This window comes from Sus scrofa, chromosome 8 (assembly GCF_054392235.1).
Source record: "Sus scrofa isolate SSC_HxYL_T2T_F1_AM1 chromosome 8, Sscrofa_HxYL_maternal_Yorkshire_Landrace_v2.0, whole genome shotgun sequence".
Classification (NCBI taxonomy): domain Eukaryota; kingdom Metazoa; phylum Chordata; class Mammalia; order Artiodactyla; family Suidae; genus Sus; species Sus scrofa.
Window position 1 is genome coordinate 12,883,858 of NC_139390.1, and position 16,794 is coordinate 12,900,651.

The following is a 16,794-nucleotide window of genomic DNA, read 5'->3' on the forward strand; positions in this document are numbered from 1 at the left end:
TTTTTTTTTTATCTTATATGACTGGTAGATATAAAAGTTCACTTTTGGATATGCTAACTTGGGTATGTGGGCATAAATCAAAAACATCTGGAGGTAGAAACACAGATTTACAGATCATCAGTACATGGATGGAAGATAGAGTCTCATTTTCTAACTAAAACAGGTTTTCATCAAATATCAGAATCAAAATACTTTAAAACTACCATTTCAAAAATTTTTTTCTATTTTAGTTGCTAGTATTGTAATGACATTACTGTTTTTACCACAAGTATTCAGTATTTCAGTACAAAATAAAAGCAAAGCTAGTTGTCATCTGGTACCATATTATCTGAAACATCCCCAGGAAGCCCTCCAACACTTAAACCCTAGAAAAAGCCACATTGTATCCCATATACATAAAGTTGTTCCTTCTGCCTACAATACAATCTAACCTCCATTCTTGCCCCCATTTATAAACATGTTTAGATAACTCCTACTCATTCTTAAAATCTTCATTTTAAAAATCAATGAAACACTAAAACTTCTAGAAGAAAACATGAAGAAAAAAGCTCCTTAACATCAGTCGTGGTGATAATTTTTTTGGATATAATATTAAAAGCACAGGCAACAAACGTAAAATTAAACACGTGAGACTACATTAAACTAAAAAGCTTCTGCACAGCAATGGAAACCAACAAACTAAAAAGGCAACCTATGGAAAATATTTGTAAATGATGCATCTGAGAAAAGGTTAACATCCAAAATATATAAAGAACTCACACAAATCATGGAGTTCCCGTCATGGCTCAGTGGTTAACGAATCTGACTAGGAACCCTGAGGTTGCAGGTTCGATATCTGGCCTTGCTCAGTGGGTTAAGGATCCATCATTGCCGTGAGCTGTGGTGTAGGTCGCAGACGCAGGTTTGATCCCTTAACCAGCACAGTGGTTAAAAAATCTGGCGTTGCCACTGCTACAGTGTAGGTGGCAACTGCAGCTCGATTCTGATCCCTGGCCCAGGAACTCCATATGCCTAGGGTAGACCAAAAAAGAAAGGAAAAAAAAAAAAAAAAAAAAAAAAACAACTGGACAGAGGAACTGAACATATATTTCTCCAAAGAAGATATAAAAATGGCTAACATTCATGAAAAAGTGTTCCACATCACTAATCATGGGGAAATGTAAATCGCCTCACACCTATTAAGATGGATGTCATCAGAAAGACAAGAGATAAGTACTGCAGAGGGTATGGAAAAAAGGGAACCCTTGTACACTGTTGGTGGAGAATGTAAATTGGTGTGGTCACTATGGAAAACAGTAAGGAGGGTTCTCAAAAAACTAAAAACTGAACCACCATATGATCCAGTAATTCCACTTCTGGGTATATATCCAAAGGAAACAAAATCACTATTTCAAAGAGGTATCTGTACCCTTATGTTCACTGCAGCATTATTCACAACAGCCAAGAATGGAAACGACCTAAGTATCCATCATGGAAAAATGGATAAAGAAGATGTGGTACATACAGACGACAGAATATTATTCAGTCATAAGAAAAAAAGGAAATACAGCCATTTGAAACAAAATGGATGAATCTAGGGGACATTCTGCTAAGTGAAATTAGCCAGACAAAAACAAGTACTGTATGATTTCACTTATATGTGGAATCTGGAGGGAAAAAAAGACAAACTCATAGAAACAGAAGGTAGACTAGGTGGTTGTGAGAGAATGGAGTATTAGGGGAGATGAAGTGAGGCTAGTAAAAGAGTATAAGCCTTCCATATTAGATGAATAAACTCTGAGGAGCTTGTTGTTTTATGTACTTGAAATTTGCTAAGCAAGTAGATTTTAAGCTTTCTCATCACACACTAAAAACTAAAAACAAATAAGTCAGCCATATGAGGTGACAGACTGTATTAATTAACCTGATTGTAGTAATCACTGCACATAGTATACATATGTCAAATCATCACATGTATACTTTAAATATATTCCATATTATTTGTCAATTAAACCTCAATAAAGCTGGGAGGGAAAGAATCACTGCCTCAAATTTAAAGCTTCACCTAATCTAATCTAGCTTTCGACTAGATTAGACCCATTGTTACATGCTTTATTTTGTTTAATATTCCCTTTGGAGCACCTATTACAATTCTAATTAATCATGTATAATTTTTTAATGTCTCTTCCCAACTAATCAATTATTCATCAAACAAATATCTTCATGCCTACAGGTGTTCTAGAAGCTGGGGAAACATCAGTGAGCCAGAAGAGATAAGAATTCTGCCCTTCACTCAAATCTGGGGAAGAAGAGTGATAAATAAATCTTTATTTGATATTTTTATTTGATAAATGCCACAAAATTTTATAAGCTCCAAAAAGGATGAGTTCATGTCATCTTGCTTGCTATAATAGCCCTAGTATCTGGCCCATGTAAGGCATTCAAATATTTGTTGAATCAATGTTTGAAAGAAAATTTTCACTCTGAAACCAAAGACATTCTCAAAACAATTTTAAGAAACACAGCCCAATCTGTAAATTAAAACTTGATAATTATCTTTCCCCTGGCAAGCATTTTTCTGAAATTCATAGTCATTTACTTATTATATCCTACCTTGTTTAAGAAGAATCCATGTCCTGAATTTGTACCTGTATACTTAGGTCGGAATAAAATCTAATTCAGATACCTGAATTTTAAGTTACTCTTACAAAGATATAACACTAGAATATCCATATTTTACAGCACTGACAATATCTCATTTCAAGAAAGCCTAATACATAAAACAACTAGATTTATACACAAATGAAAAAAATGGGATAGTATACTTTAAGAAGAAACCTAATCATTTAAACAGAAGGTTTGCTGAGCATTTAAAACACAAAAAAACTTAATGTGCAACTTTTATGAAAGACATCCAGTACATAAAGCATATCTGACTCCTACAGTGAAATAACTTACAGAAAGTAGACAATGAAGACTTCATAGAAGAACTGACAGCAAATGAAAAATATATACCTCTAGGATGGAGGAAAGGAAATAGGACCAGTAAAAGACAGATAAGAATTTCATCTGTCACATTTTATTTTTATTTCTTAAGATGCAAGGTACTTGAATATACATTATATCACTCTGTAAATTTTTTGTAGGCCTGATACAGTTCGAAAGTTGAAAAAATGTTGTATGGTTTTAAACAGTAAATTTGTTACCTTAAAGATTTACCTCTACTAAACATTATTTTCAGCAGTACAGAAAATGTAAAATTTACTGGAGTATCTCTGATTATCAAGGCTCTTATAATGGATACTGAAATCACTGTCCTAATCAACTTTCACCATTTAAAAGAACAGACAACTATACTAATTCTGTTTAAAACTCTTCAATGGATTTCCACTGCTTATAGGATGAATCATAAATATTTTAGGATAGCATATACGACTTACCTGATATAGCCCCTGCCTATTCTCCAACCTCATTTTATACAACTCCATCATAATTATAGGCTACTTATAAGAAACAAAAGTATGTTATTTACAAATCTGAGCTTTGCATATAGTTGTCTGTCTGAAATGTTTTTCTCCCATCTTTGTTCACCTGTCAAGTGTCCTGTCTTCCAAACTAACTTAGAACATGTTCTTCCAACTTTTTGTGTTCAGAAAACAAAAACCTAGTACACAAAAATACTGTCCAAATGGTATGAGACTTTTCCAATCTTACTTGTCAGAATTCAATTTTACTAGCACCTCATTCTCCAAGCATGTTCATATCATAACCTGAGCCTTTTTTTTTTTTTTTTTTTTTGGATTGAGAAAGGGAACTAGAATGTTTAGCAAGTTGACAAGGACATTATTGCCTTTGTACTAACCTCAGGATATGTCACAGTGACTCACCTAATAAACGCAGCTGACAAAGGATTTGGCTGAAGGGAGAGGCTATCTATTCTTAACAATACAGTGCTTTTTAAATAAAGAAGTAGAGAGTTTTAAAATAATAAAAAAGATGACTAATATAAAAATGACCATTTGTGGCAAACAGTATTTTTAGAGAAGACTAAAACAGGTGACAAAGTCTTTATGCAAGTCAACATTTTTGTTAAACTCCTAATACTAATAAACAACTGTCTTTTAAGGTCATAGTTTAATGGAGATGAAAGACAAAGAGCAGACAAGCTCAATAAATATTATACAGAATGCCTGAGATGAGTAAGAAAAGAGAGCCAAAGCCAACGAGGAAGTGAGAAGAATAAGATGGTAGAAGGTACATTATTTTTATTGTTTAATTTTGGAGGGGTAGGGTGTTAGTAATGAATGGCGTGGTAGCTATTAATTTCTGAGAAGATTAATTCAAGATGAAAAGGGCTAAAAATGAAAACATTCTTACAAATTAAGGAAATAACACTTAACTATAAAGTACAAGAGAAGAAACTTGCAAAAGTAACCAGCTTTTAAGACACAAGTAACTCAAAAACAAAACAGACTATAAACTCTGGTTTATCTCAATGGTTTAACTCTACCTGAATTCTTAATTCTACAAAACGAAGTCCTTTTCAAAGCCACAAGGGGATAGTAGCAGCAGAGAGTCTATGTTCCTTGAACTCTCACAACTCACTTTTGATACACTCTATCATTCATAAATTTACTGTCTTGGCTTCAAATGTCTTTTGGCTATGTTAAAAACTCAATACCAACTTCAAAGGGAAAATAATATCATTTGCCACAAATAAAGTTATTAAATATGCCACAAATAATAAGGAAAATTTCCAAAAACAGTTTGCACAAGAGCTGAACAGCAGAATGTAAAGTACAAAACGGACAACCTAGATGTCTGATAAATTAAAAAATTTCAACATAACTTGATAACAATTAATTTTAAGGTAACCCTAAACAACTAACTGAAGAGAATAAAACAAAAGCAGAGGGTATGTTATCCAATTTCCATTAAATTTATGCTTATTTATTTTTTAGCTGTGAAAGGGTAAATGTATTAAAAAAGCTCATTCACTTGACTCTTATTTAACTAGTCAGTGGGTGCCAAGAAAATGGAGAAGGAGAAAACATATTTTTTCCTCTGCCATACACACACACACTCTGAACTTAGTGGGAAACATAGCATAAATGTTTATGACAAAGGAAGGAGAGAGTGATATCAGGGTATACAGAAGGATATCAAATCCAAACTTGGAAGGCTATGAAAAGCTTTAATTCTAATTAGCTAAAATGCAATAGAAAAATAACCCAGAAGTTGAATCAAAATTAAAAATGTATCACATATAAGAATGTTCGGAGTTCCCTTCGTGGCTCAGCGGTTAAACCCGACTAGGATCCCCATGAAGATGCAGGTTCGATCCCTGGCCTCTTGGGGTGAGTTAAGGATCCAGCATTGCTGTGAGCATTGGTATAGGTCACAGACATGGCTCAGATCCCGTGCTGATGTGGCTGTGGCATAGGCCAACAGCTGTAGCTCTGATTCAACCCCTAGTCTAGGAACTTCCATACGCCACAAAGCAAAAAAAAAAAAAAAAAAGAACGTTAACTGTATTTTGGGGGGCTTTTTGCCTTCTTTTTTTAAAAAAACAATTTTGATTATAGTTGATTTACAACTGTTCTATCAATTTCTGCTGTACAGCAGTGACCCAGTCATACATATACATACATTCTTTTTCTCATATTTCATCATGTTTCATCACAGTAACACCAGTCAGAATGGCTTATCATTAATAAGACTACAAATAACAACTGCTGGAGAGGGTGTGGAGAAAAGGGAACACTCCTGCATTGCTGGTAGGAATGTAAATTGGTACAACCACTATGGAAAACAGTATGGAGGTTCTTCAGAAAGCTAAATATAGAACTACCATATGATCTAGCAATCCCACTCCTGAGTATATTATCCAAAGCTTTCATTCAAAAAGATACATGTACCTGTATGTTCACTGTATTGTTTGTAAGAGTGTAAACTGGAAACAACCAAAAATAGTTCAAAACAGACTAGATTAATAAATTATCACATATTTACATATAGGAATATTATAGAGCAATGAAAATGAATAAACTGTATTGATAGGAGACCTCATGAATGAATCTCACAAAGGTAGTGAGTTAAAGAGGCTATACACAAAGAATAAAAGCTATATAATTCCATTCAAGCAAAGTTTCTCAAAATAGGTGAAAATAATTTATGGTATTAAGAAGTTAGAATATTATTCGTGCATGAAAAGGGGAGAGATTAGTGATGAAGAGGGGTTATGAGGTGACTTCTGGGGGGTTCTATTTCTTGATCTGGTGGTGATAAGAGAATGCTCATTTTGTTCACTGACTTGTAAGCTTATGATCTATATCTTTTCTCCACATAGTTATATTTAAAAAAAAAAAGTTTACAAAAAGAAGAAATGAATAGAAACTAATGATAATCTAGGAGGAAAAAATAAATATGCAAAAGCCCAAAGGCACAATGCTTGAGGATCCAAAAAGGGTTCAGCACGGCTCCTCTGTAAAATGTTAACTACGATACCTACATTCAAGACTATTTTGAGAATTAAAGGACAGAGTATGTGTAAAGCACATATCTGGCTCAGATATTAATAGGTGTTTAATAAATGTTAGCTGCTATTATTATACTATCACTGTGCTGATGCAGCTCCTGATGGTAGTGCCTAAGGCAGAACGACAGACAAAAAGACTAAAGAACAGAGGCAGTAGGTTATGCTGGGCTTTTCTAAACCATACTGTGAAGTCAGACTTTATTCTAAGATGGTGGGAAAACACTGAAGGATTTTACAGAGCGTGCTATGGTCATATTTGAGTTTAGGAAAATTATCCAAGGAAAGAAAACGTGAAGCTTAAAAAAAGGATTTAAGAAGAAAGAGGCTGTCAACAAATCATGTAAACAAAGAATTCAGACTTTATTCTAAGATGGTGAGAAAACATTGAACAATTTTACAGAGAGTGCTATGGTCATATTTGAGTTTAGGAAAATTATCCAAGGAAAGAAAACGTGAAACTTAAAAAAGGATTTAAGAAGAGGCTGTCAACAAATCATGTAGACAGGTCCAGTAAAAAGAAAGGAAGAATAAAAATAAGCACTGATTTGAAAATTAATATGTAACAACTTTTGAGATAATAGTTTATAACTTTCTAAAGCTTACACAGCTAATAAATTAAAAGTACTCCAAATTCATAATTTACTATAAAAATCTCAATTTAATACTTTTTATATAATTGTAAAAGCACACAAATGTCAACAAGACATTCTCTTCAACTACTAATTAAACTAAAAACATTTTTAAAAATAGTCTCCTAGAATCATCAAAATTATTATTACTAAGGACAAATTTTACAAATCTGTGTGTGTATACCTATATATACATCTGTCTCTATAAATTTCTATCCATATTGCCTAAAATTCAGATTTCCTAAGTCAAAGATGAATTTGATGTGGATCTGAATAAATACCCAAAACAAAATTTTAAGTAACAAATTGTCATGAGTGCTAACAAATACTGTAACATTAATGTGAAAATATTTTTAGTAAGGTATTGTTATTTCAAAAACAACCAAATAAGATGAACGCTCTAAGACACTGTGAAACATCAGTTACATCACTGCTAATTCAATGGTTCTACAAGATTAAGAACAATGAATTGCTCTTCAACATATGCAATGAATCTATTAATAAGCAGTTCCTTTTTTGATTTGCTTGATAAATATAAAATGTCAGATAGATCCAAGATAGCAGCAAAGGTTTATAGGTTTTACAGCTATTCAAACAGCAGAACAAAAAGTTGGGGGAGAGAAAACAAAAGAAAAGGGAAGAGCTTCTGGGGTCTAGAACTCAATTTTTCTGGCTCATAACCAAACCATATACAACCAAAAATAGTTTGTATTAAGCCTAAAAGCAAGCAGTAAGATATCACAAATGTCATGATACTCTTCACAACTGGCATAAATCCACAGCTACCACAACAAAATATGTTATCTGGCTTTACTCACATTAGAACAAGGAATGGATTGACTGCTGAATTCAGACAACCAACATCCATTTTGTTCTAATAAAAAAATTTTATATTAAAAATTAGTCCAGAATCTACAATATTATCATTGCTAAAGCTGGGACACAGAAATATGGAGATTCATTATGTTTTATTCTTTTTTATATATTTAGAATTTCCCATAATGACTTTTATAAATTATTCCTAAGCTTTCCAATATTCCCCTGGGAAAGCTACTTTTGATTTCCCCAAAGAAAGAACCATCAGTGTTTGCAGAGGGTTGGCATAAAACAGAGAACTGAAATAGTAAATTTACTGAGTGGAATGTGGAAAGTGGCATTCCTGTGAACCCCACCACTTGAGAGCTAACTAACAAAAAAGTCAATTGATATCTAATTAAATACGAGAATAAGGACTAATTCCTTAAGGTAAAAAACATTCACAAAAGGGCTTCAAGTCAATTTCTGTACTCTCATGGTTTCTGCCACATTGCAACTTTGGAGTATGCTATAATAATTTTCAAAAAAAGCAAAATATACCAAACTTCCCTGCTTTTGCCTCAGGTGCAAAACGAAGTCATTGTTGAGAATAGAGCAAATACCTCATCAGATGTTGTTTGAATCATATAGTTAAACTAAAAAGAACTGGAGCAGAATAGGAGAAACTATTAAATATTTTCGCAGTAATCCAGGCCAAAAAAAAATAAGACTGACTTAGAATGGAGTGGAACTGGGGGAGAAAAGATGGCTTAAGGCATACATAATAAATAATAATTGGTGAACTGAGTACTGGAGAGGAGACGGAGAGTAAGTGAAAGATGACTTGCAGATTTCTGATTTGTGAAACTAGGTACAACGAGATGAAGAAAATCAGAAGAACAGATCTGGTATTTGGTAGAGGGAGATCAAGAGTTCAGTTTTAGATAATGCTATATTTGGGATACCTGAAAGACATACAACTGGAAAGAGAGCAAGTAAATCAAATATAAAAAAAGCAGGCTTATAACTGAGAGGAGACAGAAAAAAATGAAGATTGAGAAAATGTTTTAGAGTTTCACTTAAAGAAGTAATCATTATACGGCAAAGCTATAATGAACCATGCTGCATTCACTCTACCAACTTCAACACAATTTGTGAAAACTGACAAGGTGGTCTTCCCAAATTACTTATGTTTATTATAAAGTTATTTACATATCAAACAAAAAATATAACATAAAATTACTAAGTATACCTACACTATGTTTTCCTCACAGATAATAAGGGATAAAATTTTGGGGAAAAAAACACCATACATATTATGATAATCAAGGTCTAAAGACATCTCTGTACCTACAAACGTATAGGTTCTTAAGAATACAAGAATGCAGAGGTGCCACATGATTCCTGCAGCAAAAGTTCTGATCTATACTCTACCACATTCCACTTTTTCCTTAGAGGTCTTGCTGTACATACTCTTACAACAACTGGATTATGGCAAACTAGCATACCCTAATATGTTGATCCTAGATATCAATATACTTAAATAGTGACCTTACTACTCAAAATGAAAACTGCTCTATATTCCATTTTGGATAATGATCCCACAATCTAATCAGACCTCTTACTTTTTAAATATTTTATTTTTGGCCACATGTGTGGCATACAGAAGTTCCTAGGCCAGGCTTCAAATCCACACACCACAGCAGTGACAATGCCAGACCCCTTAACCCTCTGAGTCACCAGGGAATTTCCCAAATAGGCCTCTTACGCCTAGAAATGATTTTCTATTCTTCTGACTTTTTCTGTATGCCCATGATCATCAATGGTTAAAATCTGTTGATCATAATGCCTCCTAACTTTTGGATTCTGCCTCGTCCTTCATTTTTACCACTACTTTTATTTCAGTCCCTCAGTATTTCTTGGTTGGTCTATCTTTTTTTTTTTTTTTTTTTTTTTTCCGCCACACCCAAAGCATGTGGAGGTTCCCAGGTCAGGAATCAAACCTGCACTATAGCAGTGGCCTGAGACGCTGCAGTGACAAGGTTGGATCCTTAACCCAATGCACCACAAAGGAACCCTTTGGTTGGGCTATCTTGACTTTCCCATGATTAATCTGCCTGTCTTATTCTCCTGTTACTCTAAGGGCAAAGTAATCTTATAAAACCACAAATTAAACTATGTAACTCCTATGCTTTAAAATCTTTCAATGGTTTTTCACTACCTATGAGGCACTTTACTTCCTTGTCTGTAAAGTGGGGATGGTAAAAATAGTTCCTATTTATTTGACTGCTGTGAAAGTCAAATGAATTCTAGTGTAAGCACTTGCCTAATCCACAGTAAAGTAAAATAATTTAAAATAACAATAATTACTATTATTTGCTTCAAAAAGACAATATAATGCATCTGAGTAACCTAGCACAATGCCTGCCCCATAAATATTTACTGAAAAAAATTATGAGGAGAAAAAAAGATGTATGAAAGGATTATAGCAGATGGCCATGCTTCCTTCAACACTGAAAATCCAATTATTCTTGACAAAACTAAAAGGGCAATTTTAGAATAGGTGTAAAAAGTGAGAAGGTCAGCAAAAACGCATTCTGACAGAAAATGAAAAGGCTTATGGCTTCAGACTCAGGAGAAGAATGAAGGTAAGGTAGCTAAATAAGATAACTTAATAAGTTAGGTAAATAAGCTAATATGTAGTCAGGGAAATACTACTTCATTTATGAGTTATACCTATGCTAGAACAGACATATTCAAAGGGTGAATAACAAGGCAAAGAAGAAAAAAAATAGGTAATGATTGGGTTGATGCCGTAACATTGGTGTGTTTAAATAATTATCAGACCACTACTTTCCTATACTCTAAATGGGTATAGGGGAGCATAGGCAAAAGGAGAGTTAAAATGGAATTTTATTTTAAATTGTCATCAGCTATTTGATCATTTCCCATTATTGGTAAAAGTTTAAAGGAGGTAGAAAGGGTACGACCATCATTTTTGGAATTGGCAGAGGGTTAACTTTACATCTCTATATCCAGACTAAATCTATGCTGGCGAAAACCTTGCACCACTCACTCCATGTTCTTACCTCTCTCCCTTTTCAATGTTAAGACCAAGAAAGAAATTTGGGGATACTATTCCCTGATTAACTGATCTCAAGGGAACCCTTAACGGATTCTCTCTTATTCCAGGACCAGGAGCAAAAGGCCAAGAAAGTCTAAACCCAGAATATTTTTCCCTCCTCCTAAAACTCAAAATTCTAAAATAAAACAGATTACAGCTCTAGTACTAAAGTTTTAAATGCAACTATCTGACCAGGAAACAGGAAGGATCAGACTGGCTGAAAATTTCTTTTCTTTTTTCTTTTTTTTTTTCTTTCTAGGGCAGCACCTGTGGCATATGGAGGTACCCAATTGGAGCCGTAGCCTCCGGCCTACACCAGAGCCACAGCAACGGAGGATCCGAGCTGCGTCTGCAACCTACACCATAGCTCATAATGACGCCAGATCCTTAACCCACTGAGCAAGGCCAGGGATCGAACCTGCATCCTCATGGATGCCAGTTGGGTTTGTTAACCGCTGAGCCACTATGGGAACTCCTGATTGGCTAATTTTTAAACTAGGTTTGACCAAAAGACTCAGATGTGAATAGACTTAGATGTGAATTCTACCTTTATAGTTCCTAGATGGAAAGTCTTGGAGAAGTCAGCTTTTCTAGCCCTTGGCTTTCTCAAGTGTAAAATGAAGATTAAAAACTATATTTACTATTTTACATGTGAAAATTAAATGTAAGTAATACAATAAAAGCTTAGCACAGTGTCTAACACACGGTAAATGCTCAATAGATATTAGTTAATCATTGTTGCAAAGGGCAACTCTTTATCATTGAAAAGTCTGTTAAGTCAATTTCGATATTACCAACTATGAGGTTTTAAGGGCTGAAAGAGATTAATTCAAGAGAAGGTAATATTTAGACTAATGGCACTGCTTTTAAATATTTTTACTTTATAACAATCTTAAATTTACAGAAAATGTTTTAGGTATGGTAAGAACTTTTACTTTTCCAACCATTTGAGAGTAAATGGCCTACATAATATCCCATCACCCTTGAATTCTTTATTAATTATTTCCTACAAAGGCATTCTCTTACAAATAAAACCATTAAAATTAGTAAATTAACAATGAAATATTATGCTCACTGCCTCTGGGGTGTCACTGTTCCTAGGCCACTTCTCGGTCAACAGTATAGAAAATACATGTACATTTCTATATTTATATGCAATGGAATCTATGACTTGATACCAATATCTCTTTTCCAATCCAACACTACAGAGAGCATTCTAGTTTTTTCAACTTCTATAATGGTAACTCCCTTCCCAGTCAGTGACAGGCCTGGCTTCCATTATCCTTCATACTTCCTTATTTGACCAGTCTCTCCATCTGTTATCCATCTCCTACTGTGGTTGCTTCCCCATCCCCACAGGGATGCTCTTTTTACTTCTCTCTGTACCAACACTCCCAGACCTCCTCCATAGGTACAACCTCCCCACCTCGCTCAGGGCCCCATATCCCTCGCACCTGGCACTCTTCCTACAAGAATATCCTCATCTTGCTTAGGCAAGCAACATTCTTTAATGAGCAGACCCTCTACTGAGCTGCCCTCCTCTCCCCACCCTCAGGATCTGATCTTGCATGGGGGATGCCTCTGTGCATGGACTTCCACCTCACCCAACTCAATATACCCGTACTAGGCTACCCTCCCACAGAGATGCCTTTCTGCTGTCCACCCTTAGCCCCCCCACCCCTCACTTCCAAGTGGATGCCCTCTTTATCCTCTTACCCTGTACCAGGTTATTCTCCCTCACAAATACCATACTGACCCTGCTTGGGCTCCAAAACCTTACACTAATGTGCCCTCTTATACAGATTGTTCCTCATGCCTCCAGCTCCATCAACCCACATGGAGACCCTCCTCACCCCCAAGAGGCTCTGACATCCCATTCCTTCAAGAGGACATGGCTCCCTCTCCCACACACCTCATCCAGTGTGGAAACTTACCCACTTCATGGTTTTAATACTGAAATGTTCGGAAAGGGAAAAGGAAGAGAACAAGAAAGCAACTGACGACATTTTTAAAATAGAGAGATATCCGTGAAAAACTGCATAAGCACCTGTAATCAGAGCTAATTAAAAGGATTATTTTTCAAAGTATCTGCCTTTTGCACTATGATAAAGTGCTCTATTCTTTCATACTAATTCCTTCTAAATTTAAAGTCAATTGAAAATTAATAAAGAGGAGTTCCTATCATGGCTCAGCGGTAACAAACTAGACTAGTATCCATGAGGATGCAGGTTCAATCCTTGGCCTCAGACAGTGGGTTAAGGATTCAGCATTGCTTCAAGCTGCCATGTATGTTACAGACACAGCTCACATGTGGCTTTGCTGTGGCTGTGGTATAGGCCAGCAGCTACAGCTCTGATTTGACCCCTAGCCTGCGAATTTCCATATGCCAGGAAGCGGGGAGGTGTTTAAAAAAAAGAAGAAAGAAAATTGATGAAGGAAAGTTATCTTTCTTTTCTAGCCAAATATACATTTTATTTAAGTATCTTACATATGCCTGTGAGAAAATCTAGTTCATTATTTAAAAAAACATTTATTTTCAGATTACAAAAAATGACTGTTTCAAACACTAGAATTAAATATTTTAAATATGTCAGTTTAATTTGTTTTCAGTATAATGACAGTTGTTTTGTTTCTAGTACACATATGCCCAGATACAGCTCTGCAAAAATTAATCCTATTAGAGGAGAAATACCTTTTCCTTGTTTCCATGAGGACAGATGTGTCATAAACACAACCTCACAATAGCTAAGACAGGAGAGTTATCTTCGTGGCTTGGTGGAAATGAATCTGACCAGTATCCATGAGGATGCAGGTTCGACCCCTGGCCTTGCTCAGTGGGTTAAGGATCCAGCACTGGTGTAGCTTGTGGTCACAGCGGCTGTGGTGTAGGCCAGCAGCTACAGCTCGATTGCACCCCTAGCCTGGGAACCTTCATTTGCCATGGGTGTGGCCCTAGAAAGATAAAAAAACAAAAAACAAAAAACCCACACAAAACAATAGCCAAGACATGGAAACAACCTAAATGTCCATTGTCAAATGAATGGATTAAGAAGATGTGGTACATATATATATGATGGAATACCACTCAGCCATAAAAAAAGAATAAAATAATGCCATTTGCAGCAGCTTGGATGCAATTAGAGATCTTATACTAACTGAAGTAAGTCAGAAAGAGAAAGAAAAATACCATATTATATCACTTATATGTGGAATCTAAAATATGGCACAGATGAACCTATCTGCAAAACAGAAATAGATTCACAGAGAACAGACTCGTGGTTGCCCAGGGGAAGGGTGAGAGAGTGAGATGGCCTGGATACTGGGGTTAGTAGATGCAAACTATTACATGTGGAATGGATAAGCAATGAGGTCCTACTGTATATAGCACAGGACACTATATCCAGTCTCTTGGGAAAGACCAGGATGGAAGACAATATAAGAAAGGGAATGTTTGATCATATAAGAGAGGGAATGAGCAAGTGGGTCACTCTGCTGTACAGCAGAAATTGGCACAACACTGTAAATCAACTATAATTAAAAAAATAAGCACAGTATGAGCATCTCCTTACCCCAAGGGAAGTGAAGTGACTGATCTGATTGATGATTTTGTAAAGAATAACTGAGTAGACCCCTGGAAGTAGCTATCGGGAGAACATATATCCAGAGAGCTCACATTTTGCTCTGCTTCCCTAGTATGCCTAGGACTGGGTGGATAAACTGGCCTCTGCCAGAACACCTGACTCTGCCACCAAGCTATTTCTCTAAGCTGGCCTCTATTAGCAATTAAAGCGATTTTCTGCTTCCATCTTTCTCCTTATTTTAATTGTCAAGTTGTTCAGAGCCCAGACAAAAAAGAAGGGTGCCATTTGAGAGTACTTGAGCAATCCAGTATCTTGATTTACTGAAGTGGAGATTGCTCATTTCCCCAGTTTTTACTTAAAAGGGCTGCTTCAATTTGAGCTTCTTAAAACTATTACAAACAAAAAACCCTCAAACCTGAACCAACAGCAGATGTTCCAAATGAAAATAAGCCGACTTATCTGATCATGCTTATTACTCATTAAAAAAAATTCAGAGGTTCATAATTTCCTCCTTATAGATGCCATAATTTATACTTTCAGTCCTACTTCCTACTCCCACCCTATACTCCAATGACAACGGAGTGCTGAATATTTTCAGAATATACATTATTTAGACCTCTAAATCTTTGCTTACACTATCCCTCAGCCTGTTCCTTTCACTCTACTTTCTGGATGGATCATTTAACTTAGGGATCAGCAAACTATGGCTTATAGGCCAAATTTGCCTATTTTTGTAAATAATTTTGTTATTGGGACACAGCCATGCTCATTCATTTAGACACTGCTTTTGTACTACAAGAGTGGAGTTGAGCAATAAAGACCGCATGGCCCACAAAGCCTAAAATATTTACATTTGGTCCTTTACCAAAAAAGTCTGCCAATCCCTGCTTTCACTCAATCTTCTGAAGCCTAGTCATTTCAGATCTTCAAATCAATATCAATTGCTCTCTCCTCTGTCTTTCCATTATATTATGTCAACTCTAATACTTAATATCCTTGATAATTCTGAGCTCTTTAAAAGCAAAGTCTAAATCCTATTCCTAGTATAGGAATTCGCTTTTTTACCCAACTCCAGTTCCCACCTCTCCCAATACTTTCCACGTTCTTAGGGAGAAGTGTCCTGGAAGAAGCTTCTGTCCTTTTCCTGCCCCTTATGCTTCCAATGAAAGGAAAGAGTAATGACTAGTATTGGCAACATCTTGATAGTTGTTCCTAGTGGAATGGATTAATGTTTTAAAGGTCATTTTTCAAGCATACCATTCTGCCTAGATGGTCCTACCTACCAGTAAGCAAACTATATGGGTAGAGCTTCCTTGTATCTTAGAAGAGGCCTGTAGCTCCAGCTGCTCTTTAATAGGTTGGTAAGTTCAATTCAGGATCATATTGTCCAACTTTGGCCTCAGTTATAAGCCAAGTTCTTTAATACAGTCTTACCATCTAAAAACCTAACATCTTCACCCCTGATTCCTAAGTCTATTTTCAGTTCAGAACCTAGTTAAGGAAGAAACACAGAATTACACTTCAATCAACTGCCAGGAGGACTCAAGATATTTGATGACTGACTGACAACAGTAAATTAACTGGAAAAAAAAATCATTCTTTTAAAACGTGTAACACTAATGCCACATACACCACACATACCACATCTCAGTCAATGAGCTTAATTAGGAAAACATGTTCTGAAGGAATGAAACAGAGTTCACATTCAGTGATTCAAACCAAGCCCATGATATTTATCTAATTTATCTCTCAATATTTTGCTGCTATCAAGTCTCAGCTTACTTAAATAACATAAAGTAGCCATAGCTATTATTGATTCAAAAAAGTATTCTCCATCCTATTATCCATCTATAAAACAAACATTCCTAGACCCCAGATCCTTTCAGTTACTGCTCTAATTTATCTGTTCTTCCTCGAAATGTAACTTCTCAAATGTTTTCTACACTTGGACACATTTTAAATACTTTCTAGTCTATTATAATACAGTTTCCAGTCCCACCACTCTGCTGAAATTTATCCAGTCAAGGTCACCAAGAACTTCTACCTTGACAAAAATAATGCACATTTTCCTGTTTAACAGTACTTGACATCAACACAAAACAATCCCTCCTTATTATAACACTCTTCTCTCCTCTTAGATTTGATGAT

General features: G+C 35.5%; 1 protein-coding gene and 1 long non-coding RNA gene across 18 annotated transcripts in view; both read right to left on the reverse strand.

The window, feature by feature from the left end:
• The window catches only part of LCORL (ligand dependent nuclear receptor corepressor like), a 162,448-nt gene that overhangs the window by 136,730 nt on the left and 8,924 nt on the right, over positions 1-16,794 (reverse strand). The gene's annotated exons all lie outside the window — the stretch shown is intronic.
• On the reverse strand, positions 9,823-14,268 carry LOC146400329 (uncharacterized). Its single transcript, XR_014812211.1, has 3 exons — positions 13,858-14,268; positions 13,102-13,272; positions 9,823-11,483 (listed from the first exon to the last, which is right to left on the reverse strand). It is a non-coding gene; the product is annotated as an uncharacterized LOC146400329 (long non-coding RNA).